Below are 15,429 nucleotides of genomic sequence, written 5' to 3'. Positions count from 1 at the left end.
GACACACATCTACAGTATCATCCCCTCAAAGTGTTGGGTCACGTTACTTCCTTCAACTAAAATGTCTTCATGGGTGACTCTAACCTTTGACCTATGTCCTCATTTCACCCCTGTTTGTCCGAGCAGTGTCCAAATTATCCAAAAAAGTGTCAGATAGTTTATCAGCCTCTGGTTTCAGGTCTTCACTCAATAAAGAGGCATATTTGAATCTGTGAGGATGAACACCTCACAGTTATTTCGCAAGCAGTCCTGAGCCAAAACTCATGAATCAGCGAGCTTGTTACGGGGGAGACAGTTTGGTTATTGTGTGACACTCAGAAGCCGTTTCGACACAGGAAAGGCGATACAAGCAGAGGAGCCCGAGTCCCCTCCTGACATTTCACCTGATATGTTGCATTAACTTTATGTGGCTGATGTATGCTGGGACTGTGTAAGTCAGTGGGACTGAAAATATTTGGCAACTGAACAAGGAGCTGTTTTATAGTTGATGTAATTTCAAGGATGTAAAAGAAAAAGATGATATTTCAGAAAGAAATGTGCACCCACACAACGTGGGAACACAAAGCAGCTGGTATTTACATGATTAGAACAACAAATGCACCTACATAGACTGCAGTTATTACTTAATGACCACTCATGGCACTTTACTTTCCACAATAAGCTTCACTGAATGCATTTCATACAGGACACTTGGACACGTGGACTGGAAATTCGGGGGATTAAACCATCAAACATGTAATGTTGAGCCACTAACCTGAGCTAAAGCTACATCCATGCCATCACATCCAATCCCTGCCTCATTTCCATGAACGTCTGTCGCACTTGCAAGGTACTAATCTGCTTTGACTGCAAAATGTTTTTTTAAAAGATCTTATTTAAACTGAATTTGAATAAAGAAATACAGTATTGATCCATCCTTCGTTTTCTTCATATTTGCTTCCTTTGGACACTTGCTGCTTTTACACTCATTTTCAGTCCAGTCCTTGTACCTGACCATGTTTTTTAGTCTCAAATCACTTAAAACCCCCTTATGAATCATTCAAGCAGAAAAAGGCTCCTAACTCAAGGGATGAACCAGTGTTGTGTCGACACATAACAGACAACTCAGCAAAGAAGCCATTTTAAACTGGATCTTTAGGCACTTTGTTCCCAGCAGCCTGTCACAGAGACACATCATTTGTTCCCAATTCTTTAGCTGCATCTGTGAAAAACAGCAAAGATAACACAGTCTGACAGACAGAAAACAGGATTTCTGCAGCAACAAGGTGATTCCCAAAGAGCTGTTAGCTGAAAACTTGGCATATCTCAGCATGGTGTGCAGTGTGTCCTTAAAACATTTGAGGAAACTGGACAAGTGGAGGACAGAAGAAGAAGTGTCAGGCCTAAAGAACTATCTACAGCAGATGAACAGGATCTGAAAGTGATGTCCTTAAGAAAGAGGAAAATATCCAGCAAAGACCTGACACAGGAGCTGAGAGATGCATCTGGACCTTCAGCTGATCCATCTGCTGTTGGCCCAAGCCTCATCAGAAATGGGCTCCATGGAAGGGTGGCTGTCAAGAAGCCGTTCTTAAGGAAGGGAAACAGGGAGAAAAGGCTGAGCTGTGCCAAAGGACACAAGAAGTGGACTGAAAATCAGTGGCAGCAGGTCTGATGGAGGGATGAATCCTCCCCAGAGCCCGGAGCTCAACATTACTGAAGCAGTGTGGGATCATGTTGGCAGAGAACGGAACAAAAGGCAGCCCACATCCAAAGAAGAGCTTTGGGGTGTCCTTCAAGAAGCCTGGAGAACTATTCCTGAAGACTCCTTAAAGAAAGGACAGAAAGCTCGTCTGAGAGGGTTCAGGCTGTGTTGGAGGATTTAGGACCAAAAGAAGACCAGATATTCACTTTTAAGCTCCTTAGAATTGTACCTTATGTACTGTAATTCCATTTACGTTAGCATGTTTCAACAAATCACTGTGATTCTTTCCCATTTTTAAATTTGTAATCTAGGTCCGTCTATTCCTTTCTGTTTCTCCTGGAGTCACTTTTCTCACTTTAGTCGTCATTTACACCTGTCCTTTCCTTTTTCTGTCTCCCCAACTCACCCACTAACTCGTCCTTTGCCATGTAGCCCACAAGCATGAGGGCTAAAAACAGAGAAAGGTTTTCTCATAATTCTTTCTTTAATATAAATCCATTTGATGAAGCTTTACTGCTGAAACCGACTGAGAGGTTTTGGTTTCACTTTGGCGTTAGATAGCATTATGATGAAGTTGTAAAATCAAGCCTCATCCTGGTAGACAATTTTATTGGGAGGGCAGTAAACTAAGTATGACAGACTAGAGTTTCAGGAGATACAAGGAGCCAATGTCAGCTGGTTTATAAAACTTATCGCCACTGCAGCCAAGCGTATCTGACTTATCATGAAACTGGTGGTTAAACAGCCTTAATGTAGATAAAACTATGCTCGTGTTTCTTGTCCCGTTGAACTTTGTTGTAACAGTTATGTTGAGTTCAAATTGTGTCCAGAAGTCTGAAAGTAAAATAAAGGTAAAAATAAAGTCGATTTTTTCTTTTACATTAATTTTTTTTGTTTTTTTCAGTCCATGATAATCAAATCACTGTATATCTGTTTTATCTGTATCTGTATCTGTATATCTGTTGAGTTTTTCACCCACAAAGGCCTAACTGGGTCTAAAATAGATGAGTAGTCAAATTATTATCCAATAAAATCCAACATCATTTATAGATTCAAATGACATTCCAAACGTCATTGCAGCTCATATTTGTAAGGACATTTTAATCTGTATGAAAGGGAGCTGACCAACCTGCTGCTTTTTTACGACTGCAAAGAAAGCAAATTACTGCAGAAATACAGCTGCATAAAAGGGACACTCCTGGCACCAACTTCTGGCTTCATTTGGATCTGAAAAAGGGAAATCAGATCTTCTGAAACAAGCACGTCGTTTTCTGACTGCAACACCATCTCTGGGCAGCCGCTCAGAGTCTTGTCATCACAACACAGAGCCAAATTGAACATTTACTTGTCTGTGTATTTTATGATGTGCTGAAGTTTGCAGCTTTGAAGACGATACTAATATTAGACTGAGTGACCTAAATCCTCCTTTGCCATCTTGTCGGTTGTTTATGTGACCGTACCAAACTGGTGAGACAGACGAGCAGACTCAGCAACTATGTGGTTAAGAAATAATTATTGATTCATCATTGACATACGATGAAAAGTCCTCCTTTTAGCAGCAAATGAGGCTGACAGTTACTTGATTGATTATCTTAAAACTTCAGCCCCATCTCTTGGAAATGACGCTTTTGTACAACTAAAAGAATGAAATTTCTTTTGAAAGCACAGTAATTCTTCCCTTGTGCATTTCACTTCGTTTTGCTTCCTGTTTGCTCGCTCCACATCTGTTCTGAGTTCTGCTGATTACTTTTTCAGTTCCATCTAAACGCACCTGGTTCTGATCACTGATTTTTGTCTGATTGGTTTCCTGTTAGACACTCCAGACCTAAAACCTTCCTGTTTTTAATTTCACTGGTCGATTAGCACGCTGTACGATGGTGTGGCGCTTAACCCTGTTCCCGAACAGAGAAAAAGGTTCCTGGTTTAAATCTCAGCTGGGGCCTTTCTGGGTGAAGCTTAAACGTTCTCTGGGTACTTTGACTTCCTTCTACCCTCCAAAAAAGCATGTTAGGGTAATTGTTGTGTTTAAATTGATCCTACACTGAAAAAAACAACTCATAAGATTTACTTAAAAAACCCTTTGTAAATATTTGCACTCAAATGATTTAAGTAAGATTGAATGCTGCAATATCAAGTAAATTTTACTTACCATAAAACATAACAGTTTTGAAAATATTAAGTAACATTTACTTAATTACATCTAAGTTTTAAGTTATATTTATTTAAACAAATTAAGTAAAGTCTACTGGTTTTTCATAGGCAGGAATATCATTTTACTCAAAATTTTATGTAAATTTTATATATCTGTAGTATTTGCTGTTATGAAGTAACTTAGTAGATTTTAACGATACACTTTCAGAGTAAAGTTCATGTAGTATTTCTAGGTTTATGGACATACAACTATTAAACATTTAAATTGTATGAGGAAACCTAAGTAAAACTTACCCTTCCCCCATGATTCATGTATTATGTTAATAAAATGTTTAATTTTACTTAAGAAGCTCTAGTTCTTACTGAATCTTAAAAATACAAGGTAGAAATGATGACAGTTACTCTAATAGAGTTTACTTCACCAAAAAGTCACTTTTTTTCAGTGTAGGAGTGAATATGAATGGTTGTCTGATTTGCTTGACTCCTGCTTGACTCACTGCTTCTCACAAATCTCCAGTTGGGATAGACTTTAACCCCCCCATGACCCTGAATTGTGTGGAGCTGGATGGAGCATTAATCAGCTTGGTTTTCTTTCCTATGAGCTTTATCAAATACCCTCTGGTTTTATCTGCCAGTCCTTTGTCAGTTGTTTGTAACGGAGTCGAAGCCTCACTCCATCATGACAGGAAGTTCCCAAAGACAAAAATAACTTCATATGGTTTTAAAACCTGTCATGCAAGAAGTAATTACACATTACTAGCTGGGTCTCTAATCACCTGCAAAGAAAAGCAACACTAAAACGCTGCAATAAAGAAGTGTGAATCAGGCCCATTTCTACACTGTAAAGAATTTCCCTGTAAAATAACAGTAAAATACTGGCAGGAGGGACACCAGTATTGTACTGTTATTTTACAGTGCAACCACTGTTATTTATCAAACAGTATAATACTGTTTTTTTGGATTACAGTAAATGACGGTAGGATAACTGTGTTTTAGTAATTTTACAGCTCATCTACCGTAATTTATTTAACAGAATAATAACGTATTTTGGATTTGGACATCAATTCATTACAAATACTGTTTTATGCTGTTAAATTACAGTTATCCACTGGTATTGTTAAATGACTGATTTAACAGTTAATTTACATGTGAGGGATGAATATTCAACAGTATTTTACAATTACTGTAAAATACAGTCGGATACTGTTGTAAATCCACCGTAAATATACAGCAATTCGTTACAGTGTATTTACTAGTTTAAAGTGACTAAACTAGGCTGTGCAGAGTTGCCAGATAGTGGCTGTAGAGACTGTGCTGCCTGTGGTTGTAATTCAGGTGAAGTAGTTGCTGTCACAATTCATGTATTTTTTTGTGTTTTTCTGGTTAGTCTGTTGAGTCTCCCATTAGTTTAGCGTTACTCTCACTCTCCCCACAGTATTTAGTCTCCCAGTTCTCTTCATTCATGGTCAGATCCTCTGTTAAAAATACACATTATTTTCCCCGTCTCTATGGTTCAGCTTCCTGGTTTTGTACGGTTTTATTTTAATTTTTTTATTTCTTCCTGAGGTGTTTGTTGGTTTTTCAAGTTTAGTTTTTTGCTTCAGCATTTTCATTTTTATTCAAAACAAACCCTTTAAGTTTCCTCCTGTCCCGTGTCTGGGTCGTCCTTTGTCTCCATCGCCAACCCGTGACGGTTGCGCTAAGTCCAGGAGTATGGATCCAGTCGAATAGCCAAAAAATGACATCCCATCTAAACTGCATCGAGGAATAAAAACAACCGCTGTGATGAAAAAAGTGTCTTTTGAGTTTTCCTGACCTTTCTTTTCTGTGTTAGTTCTTTCATTTACTCTGTTTTGTGTCAGCTGGTACTTTGTTATCTGTGTTTTGAACTTGTCATTATCCTTAGTTTTCCTCAGTTGTCTTCTCATCTGGCTCCCCTCCACACTCACCGGTCACTAATCAGTCACAGCCGCACTCACTTTCCTCATCAGTCCTCCCTGTATTTAAGCTCCTTGTGTTTGTGCTATCCTGGTCAGATCTGTTATTGCCATTAGCACCATGTCTTCATCCATGATCTCTGTTTTTTTGTTTTTTTTTTGTTGCTCAGGTTATTTCCCTTCTCATCTTAATTCTTCTCAACTTAATTTTCGTTCTTGGTTTTGCACTTTTTGTCTTGTTCTGGAAATAAATATTTTAATTCTTCATTCGTTGCCTCTGGACCAGATTTGGGTTCTCAAAACCATTCATCCTGGACTTTGTGACAAAAAGACTCTTTCTCAGGAATAATCTTGGATATTGTGTCATATCTGACAGGACACCGATCGGTCATTCCCGTGAGTTTATGATATGGCGGCTCAGACCGGAAACAGTTTGGGGGTCGCGTCTTTGTAACCTTTGCGTGTCACTTACGATGCTCCAAGTCTTCTTCAGAGCAGGCAAAAACCACCTCAAGCGAGCTCATAAACAGTTTTTGTTTCACTTTTTATCATTCCATGCAGCTTTTCTCCCATCATGCAAAAACGTGGAAACTCTAACTCTCATCTGAAACTCTACTTTCACTTGGCACTTTTCCCAGCTAAGGCTTTAAAAACTACTTTGTTAGGTTTAGGAAAGCGTCATGGCTCAACATAACATAGACCATCTCTACTCCACACTATAGAGCTCCTTTTTTTCTGTCTTACAGGATGATGAGTTACATTTTATCTGCAGAAAACGCACAAACAAAGTCATGACGTGCAGTTTTAAAATTTCATTCCTACTCAACAAATCAGTTTTTGTTGGAAGTGCCCAGGTCAAAATACAAACACTGGGGTGACCGAGTTCTTTTATTGTTTTTACTTATTCTTCTCTTTATTTATTACCTGCTGTAAAGCACTTTGGTACATCGTAAGGATTGTCTGTAAAGGGCTGTATAAATAAAATACATTTACATTTACTCCAGGTTTCACCATGGGACAAGTTTGTTGGATGATTTTACTGGGATTTTTCTGGATGTATCCCCAATTTTCTGGTGTGAGTGCACAAAATGTTTCGTGTTCAAGCTGTTAACATCAGGAGTTTTGTACAGTTTGTATCCAAGTTAAAAGCTGAACCTTTAAATTTGATCCCTAATCGCAGTGATGATGATTGATGGAAAAGTATTTGGAAAGAGAAACTAAGTATTTGGAGCGCATGCAGGGGTATCAGGTGTATTTAAAGGACACATCTTCTCTGTCATTCATACTTGGCGGATCAAAATGACCCGTGATGCTGTGTGAGGGATGTGCTGCTGTGGGTTAAAGAGCACGAGGTGACCCTAATCTGCAGATGCTTGAGAAACAGAAATGTACACGATCGGACACTCTTTATCCTTTCACTGAGCTAAAGCGCCGACCCTCACACTAAAACCTGTGAGGACATGTTCTCTGGCCTGCTCCAAAACGCCCTCGCATTTGGAGGCAACACATGCTCAGTGCTGCTGAATACTGAGTCAATGTAAACAAAAACCAAAAGGCTAAAGTTGCCCAGGAGGCAAAGTGAGGTGATAACAAACGAAGATGAATCATGTTCCTGATGGAGTTCGAAGAAGACTGTGGTCGATCTGTCCAGCTGTCCGTTACTCTCTGTTTCTTTCTGTCAGCAGAGCTAAAAGCTACTGCTCAGCAAAGTCATGTGGTGACCTTCCAAAAATTTCTCACTTCTACTGTGACCGTCTCTCTTTCCTTACAAACAAGAGTGTTTAAAGCCTGCTTGACAGAGTCCCAGATGGGCAGTCGTGGAGAGGAAGTATTTTAATCATTTGAATATGCTTTCCTCTGCTAAAACGTGTCTATGAGCTCTCCTGTCAGGCTCATTTGCATGCATGAGATGGGGGATATGCTGAGAAAGACTACTTTAAAAGGAAAGATGGATATTTTCAAGTGCAACAGATACAGCTCAGTGGTTTAATATAAGCAGGGCCGGTGCTAGCCATTTGGGTGCCCTAAGCACAAATACATTGTGGTGCCCCCCCCACCCCCCAGAAAATGGACATCAATTCAGTAATTGTCCATACGTTTCTCTTTATTTCCAAAATAACTTTGCATTAACAAGAGCACTAAACATTAAACTAAATACAACAAAATTCTGATATGTGCATTGACTGTAGAAGAACTGAACATTGTAAGCACAGTACGAAGTATTAAAGTGATGATTCAAGTAATAATGCGCAAATTTCTTTAGTAAATAACCATAAATAACAGTACAAATACAAAGAGCAAACCAGTTTAACCAGTTTTTTAACACATTGACTACCAGCGGTTTTTACAGAATGTCGTAGACTCCCAGCGTTCTAAACCATTTTTTTGACGTTTTTTGTACAGTCACAGCACATTATGTGATAGGGCCATTGAAACATGTTATGGCTCGTTTGAAAGCTGAGACTTTAAACTCTTTGTGGGTCAAAACTGCGTGTCTCTAGGTGCCGCCATTAGCGAGCTATCCTTAGCTAAACCAAGGCGGGTATCCACCAAAATCAACAACAAACTGAGATCGGGGCTTTTGTGAAACGTGCGCTCTTTCAGCCTGTGGCACTTTAGATACTTACATATTCGGGTCAGAGGATTTGCGTCGTGTCGCATGTGGCAAAGCTAACCTGTTCATAAGACCGCCTCCTTAGACTTGTCGCGTGTCTTCTTCTCCTTCTTGTTGTTTTATGTTACTTTACCGTCACCCTCTGGAAACCGACACGTGCGATTGGACAAAATGCGGAAATGCACAACAATCAATGCAGCGTTATCAAAATTGTTCTTGAGTTGACGCAAAGCCATTGGCGTAATGATCAAAATGTCCAGATGATGTCACCAGTTTTTGACTGCCATCTATGTCAGTTCTGTTCATCACATCATTACAAAAATCACACAGAATGTGCATTAGAATGTATAGATTCAGAAACCATAAAAAAAACGTAAACACGTATTTTTTCCATTTGGTAGCCAACGCATGGGCAGTAAAAACGTAGTTTTACGTGACTTGGGAGTCAATGTGTTAACAGGTTTAGCTCACCTCCTGCCACCCCCATCCCCCCACACATCCACAACCCACCTACCGGCATTCTCCTGCACGCCACCTCTCCATCTGCCCCCCCCCCCCCTCCACTGTAGACAACAACACCAGCCCCCAGCTAACGGTGACTACCGGCCAGGTTAAGAGGCAGCTGGATAGACTACACCAGGGGAAGGCTGCAGGCCCTGACGGCATCACACCATGGATCCTGAGGACCTGTGCCAGCCAGCTGTCTCCTGTACTGGTACATCTGTACAACCTGAGCTTGAGTCAGGAGAGAGTCCCGTTGCTGTGGAAGACGTCACACGTGGTTCCTGTCCCCAAGAAGTCTAGGCCATCCGACCCAGAGGACTACAGACCGGTCACTCTCACATCTAATGTGATGAAGGTCATGGAGAGACTGGTCCTAGCCCAGCTGTGGCCTCAGGTGATGACGTTTCTAGACCCCCTACAATTTGCCTACCAGCCCCACTTGGGAGTTGATGATGCTGTCATCTACCTGCTGCAACGAGCCCACATGCACCTGGATGGTGGAGGAGACACTGTGAGAATCACATTCTTTGATTTCTCTAGTGCCTTCAACACCATCCAGCCCCTGCTACTGGGTGAGAAGCTGCGGGGGATGGGTTTCCACAACTCAGTGATCTCCTGGGTTACTGACTACCTGACAGGCAGGCCACAGTCTGTCCGTCTGGGCAGTGTTCTGTCTGATGTGGTGGTCAGTGATGTAGGAGCTCCACAGGGAACCGTGCTTTCTCCTTTTGTCTTTACCTTATACACCACTGATCTCCAGTACAACTCTGAGTCATGTCACCTGCAGAAGTTTTCTGCTGACTCAGCTGTTGTCGGGTGTATAAAAGATGGAGAGGAGGGGGAGTACAGGACACTGGTGGACAACTTTGTGGAGTGGTCTGAACAGAGTCACCTGAGGCTGAACGTCAGCAAGACCAGAGAGATGGTGATAGACTTCAGGAGGAAGAAGAAGACGCCTTCACAGCCACTGAAGATCAAGGGGGAGGTGGTGGAGGAGGTGGAGGACTATAAATACCTGGGAGTGGTGATCGGCAACAGACTGCACTGGGCATCCAACACTGACGCTGTGTGCAAGAAGGGGATGAGCAGACTTTATTTTCTAAGGAAGCTGAGATCCTTCAATGTGTGCAGCAGGATGTTGGAGACCTTCTACCATAGTGTTGTTGCCGGTGCCATTTTCTTTGCTGCTGTGTGTTGGGGAAGCAGCATCAGAGCCAGCGACTCTAACAGACTGGACAAAATCATCAGGAAAGCTGGCTCTGTACTGGGACAAAAATTAGAGTCACTGGAAACCGTGGTGGAGAGGAGGACACGGAAGAAGCTGTTATCCATCATGGACAACAAACAGCACCCTCTCCACCACACAGTGGACAGACAGCGGAGCACCTTCTCACACAGACTGCTTCAGCTCCGCTGTCGAAGGGACAGATACAGGAAATCTTTCCTGCCACATGCCATCACTCTGTACAATAATAGTTAAGTGTCATTATGGTATCTCAATACCATAACTGCATATCTCAATACCAAAACTGCATAACCGCACAACTGCATTGTTGCACTGTCTGTACGCTGCTACTGCAAAACAATTTCCCAGCTGGGATGAATAAAGTAGTTCTATTCTATTCTATTCTATTCTATTCTATTCTAAATAACTGCCCAATAGAATTTACACAACAGACCTTTAAATAAGAATTTAAAAGTGGAAATTTCTTTGGTTAGTAACCATTCACAAGTACACATAGCTGCACAATGGGATTGCAGTGCCTACAGATGGACACGTCTGCATTTCCTGGCTGCAAAATCAGCAATCAGGTCATCATATGACAGTTTCTGAGCCACGTCTCGATTGACGCTGATGACGGCCAGTCCACTTAAACGCTCCTGCCCCATTGATGAATTCAGTTATGTTTTAATGAGCTTGAGTTTTGAAAAGCTTCGCTCAGCAGAGGTAACTGTGACAGGGAGAGTCAGTGCAATTCGCAAAGCAATCCAAAGATTGGGATACACCTCTTGAAACTGATTGTCATGAAGAAATGTCAGCATTTCCAAGGCAGATGTCTTTGGTGGTAGCTGAGGAAGGTTGAGGATTTCCTGCATCATCTCAGGTCCATCAATGTCAGCTGTTCCCTTTTCCGTAAGTGTCTTGTGTACTTCATTGCAGTTTTTTTTAAGTCCTCCTTGGACATTCCATTAACTTTGCTGAAATCAAGCAGCACTCCATATTTTTCTTTGACTTGATTCATAGTCTCAAACCTCTCCTGCAGAGACATTAAAGAAGAGTCCACAACACTATTGAAAAATGTGACCTCAAACTTTTTAATGGCATCATTGAAGGGCTCATCAAAGGTTTCATACGCAAACTGCCTTTTTGTGCTCCTGAGCCTTTTCTGCTTAAGCTCTGGTTCTATATTCATGGCCTCACAGAGTTCCTTAGCAGTTGACACAGCCTTGTCAAACCCAGACTGTCTGTATTTAGTGAGGTTACTTTTGGCACTGTCAATGAGCCTAACAGCAATATCAAGCTGCATGGAAGTTGATTGAAGTAGCTTCTTCACCTGGTTAGTGATGGTAAGAAGTTCACACCACACAATAGAGCAAATCAAAAATCGAAATGAGGCTACTTCCTCAGCAAGAGCTTGAGCCTCCACTTTTGCCACTGGATCCTTTACAGCCTCCCCAGCCTCCAGGAGAGCACATCTCACTTCTTTTGTTTGATTCTGGACAGCTGTTACACTCTTAAGCCTGCTCTCCCATCTAACATCACTCCAAGATTTCAGTGTCAGTTGGACATGCTTTGTCAAAATGGCCCATCGCTGGGTGGCCCCTGAAAAGAAATTGAATAACTTTTGCAAATAGCCAAAGTAGCCAGTGGCATCTTGGCAGGACTTGGCAGCATCAGCTATGACGAGATTCATGGTGTGAGCTCCACAAGGAACAAACAATGCTCTTGTGTTTAATTGTAGAAGTCTAGCCTGAACACCTTGCTTCTTCCCCTTCATGTTGGCTCCATTGTCATAGGCCTGTCCTCGACAATTTTCGAATGGAATACCAAGCTCCTTCAACTTTTCTAGGATAACATTTGACAGGCTAAGGCTAAGTAGTTTCCTCCACATCAATATATCCCAGGAAGTATTCTTTAATGTCTGGTTGTAATTGGAGATGGACAATGCGCACTATGACTGACATCTGTTCCTTGTGACTCAAATCTGGGGTACAGTCAAGGATGATAGAAAAATATTTTGCTGACTGGATATGTCTCACTATAGTGTGTAATGTTTCTGAAGAGATGATCTGAATGAGTTTGTTCTGTGTCTCATGACTGAGGTAGTGTGTGTGAGAACGTTCATCTTTTATTTTAGCCAGGTGAATCTCCATTACAGGGTCATATGTTGCCACAAGCTCCACTTCCTTCAAAAAGTTGCCATTGTCTGGCTCATAAGGACGCTCAGAAGAGCCTCTACAAGACAAATTTCTTGAAGCCAGCGAGAGAGTGATTGAGAGCAGGCGTTTCAGAATATCTCGCCACTTTTTCCTTTCTGCCTCTAGTAATGCCAACTCCGCTTGGTCTATTGCCATGCCCCTTTTTAAGCCATGTGTCAAGTTCTCTCCATTTAACCATGCACTGTGTATGGTTTGGGCTACACTCATGACCTCTCAAACTGGTGTTGATGTTTGACCAATCACTGTGGCCCTCTGCAGTCAGCTTTATGTCCTTCACACTAAAAAGTTTGCATGCCAAGCAGATCACAGCATTGTTCTGTGGAGAGTACACTACCCAGCTTCTGTTAACCTTCTCTCCATTTGGTAAGGTTTTGAACTGGAGGCTGGAATGAAAAGCTCTTCCATTGGGTCCCTTTGGAAAACTAACTGACTTTTAAAGGCCCTCTGTGCACAATTTCAACCCGATCAGCATCTAAAATGTGTGCTGGCCATAGAGCAGGATCAGTTGGAGGAGGCACATAAGTCTCTACAATGTCACTTGCTGATGGCCTCTCAGTGACAGGACTCCCTCTGCCAGAAGTGGTGGTTGTGGGCTGTGTTGTATCTGTACCTAAACTCGAAGTTGATGGTTGTTGGTCAGGGCTGGGTGCTGTTGCAGAGTCTGCAGAGATTGGTGATTGATGATGTGTGCTTGAACTGCTGGTGGATAGTTGATCATCTAAATCTTCCTCCTGGTCTTGAGGAGCTCCTTGCATTTATCTAAGCATTGACCCTGCATTCAGAAATACAAGAAAAAATGCTCAAGGATTTTACACTGAAATACAGTTTTGCAACTTGATTAAAAAATAATTACATATTAATTGCAGGTCTATGTAAGCCTATGTGTAAATCACTGGTGCATGACAACATTTACATCTATTTTACCTTTAAAGACAATGACTGATGGCTCACAATATTTAAAAAAAATCTACATAATTTGAAAACTATGACTGTGAAGGGAGGGGGATCTACATAACTAAGATTTCTTTCTTTCAAATTGTAGTTTCACCTGCAGATGTCGCCCTTGGCCTATGAACCTGTCGAAAATGTCGGCATCTAACAACTACTAAAGTTGATGAACGCCTGTCTAATTTGGCTTAACACATCTCGTTCAGTTGCAAGCTTTCTCAGAGTTTATGTTTCCAGGAGCCGTTTTCCATTCATCAACTCATTACTTGAAAGTATCATCTGTAGCATAACTTTTTCCACTACAGTAGCCTAAACAAGCATACTCGTTGGTGGTTCACAGTACACATGCATAACATGGGCTACATAATAGACGCTAAATAAACGTCCTGAAATGCAGTAGGCCTATATAAGTAAACTTGGCTAATACTTGGCTGACGACTTCTGATGGCTAAAAGAACGGCAAGCACCGATTGCTAACTGAAAACAGCAGAGTGACCATAATGAATTGCATTCAATAATCAATATCTATATCAATAACGTGAAATAACTAGCTAACCAGCATCAATTAATTATTTGCAACAGAACACTTAGAACACAGAACACGGAGCTAATGTTAGTTTGTTGACGTTAACGTTAACACTACCTATCATGAGCATAGACATTCATACAAGGACTAAATGTTACAGAATTAGCCATTTTTTTTTTAAACATTGTATTACCTGCCATCGACGCGCATACATCATTTCGCTGTCTCTTCTTTTTTCTCTTATCCACCCCCGACTCTTGATGCCTTTTCGAGGCCATGTCCAAACACAGGTGTCTGCCAAACTTGAGAATGATTCTAATCGAACATACCACTGGGATGTGGGGGAGGGGGGCACTAAGTTGAGAGAGAGAGGGCCGTACAGGAGACGCATCTTTATCTCGAGCAAATGTTACTTTTGTATTGCTTATCTATTAACACGTTTTACACATGTTTATTTTAAATACATCGTGTTATTATGATTATTATTATTATGATGATGATTTTTTACAAGACAGTTTTTTTTTGGTGCCCCCCCCAGGCACTTGGTGCCCTACGCGCAGTGCGTGTTCTGCGTGTGCGGAGCACCGGCCCTGAATATAAGGGAGCAGAACAAGCACAGTGGATTCATCAAGTATTTACCATTAGCATACTTTGTTGTGTTGTAAGTTCAGAGTAAATTGGCCCATGGCTGCTCTAATTAAATCAGAGTGACTGAGGGGTCTGCACCAGCTATTTAACTCAGTCATGCAGGCTGGTTGCTCTTTCTTGACAGCTCCATTTCTTCAAGGGACGTCGTCTATTAGTAATCCCTACACACAAAGCATCAGTCAAGACTGTTGGAAAGCGGATGCTTTCCCCGTCCACCTTTAAGACTAATCTGTACAGAGAGCACCTTCTTAACAAACCTACACTGGACCCAATGCCATCTTCTGTATCTGTTCTACTTTGACCTTGTCATTTAAAAAGGTCTAAATAGATTTAGCACTTAATGTATAGAACCAGGGTTCCTTGCTGCACTGAAGCTTGAATGTTGTTTCCTTACTTGTGAGCTGCTTTGGACCCAACATGTTCCTCCCCTTGAGCTGCTTTTCCATCATCACTCGTTTCCTGCTCTGTGGAAAAGGTGAACTCCCCCACATGCTGCTACTCTGACGGCCAGTGACCCTGTTTTGTCAGACTTTTTGGACTTTCAGATGGATGACTCAGTGCAAAAGCTGCAGAGTTAAAGACTCTCAGTCGCATTTGACTGATAGCTATTTGATAATTAGTCTTCATGTGGCAAGAATCTACTGATCAAACTTTACTAAGAGTGTTGGATCACATAAGAGTACGGCTGGGCGAGTTAACTCATTTTTATCGCGTCAACGCGTCAATTATTTAACGCATTTACGCATGTTTTATTTTTTTTCATTAAAAAAATAATAATTTGAATTAAAACAAAAAAAATTTTTTTTAATAAAAAAAACATTTTTTTTTAATTAAAACAATTTTTTACATTTTTTTATTAAAACTAAAAATACATTTTGAGGGCTTTTGTGCCTTTTGATGGATAGGAAAGTTCAGAGAGACAGGAAGCAGGGGGCAGAGAGAGGGGGAACGACACGCAGCACAGGGCCGTCCGATG

Source organism: Odontesthes bonariensis, chromosome 18 (genome assembly GCF_027942865.1).
Source record: "Odontesthes bonariensis isolate fOdoBon6 chromosome 18, fOdoBon6.hap1, whole genome shotgun sequence".
Classification (NCBI taxonomy): domain Eukaryota; kingdom Metazoa; phylum Chordata; class Actinopteri; order Atheriniformes; family Atherinopsidae; genus Odontesthes; species Odontesthes bonariensis.
The sequence above is the reverse complement of the archived record's forward strand: the minus strand, read 5'-3'. Positions refer to the sequence as shown.